Here is a 267-nt window from a genome sequence, read left to right on the forward strand (position 1 = left end):
AGAAATGCATGTCTACGCTTGCACACACAGCATTGGAGAGCAGTTGGCCAGGTCCCACTTCTAAACCCCCCCCAGTCTCACACACACACACACACACACACACACACACACACACACACACACACATAATCCCAACAGCATGTTGTGGTGTTACCACTGTCAGAAGTTGCTTCTCAAAGATAGATCAAGATGGAGATCAAGAGTGTGTGAGATTCAGATCTTAACCTGTGGAGCGGAAGGCTTTAGTGGAGAAGTTACTGAGGGGTG

This window comes from Micromesistius poutassou (genome assembly GCF_964030765.1).
Source record: "Micromesistius poutassou genome assembly, chromosome: 3".
NCBI lineage: Eukaryota > Metazoa > Chordata > Actinopteri > Gadiformes > Gadidae > Micromesistius > Micromesistius poutassou.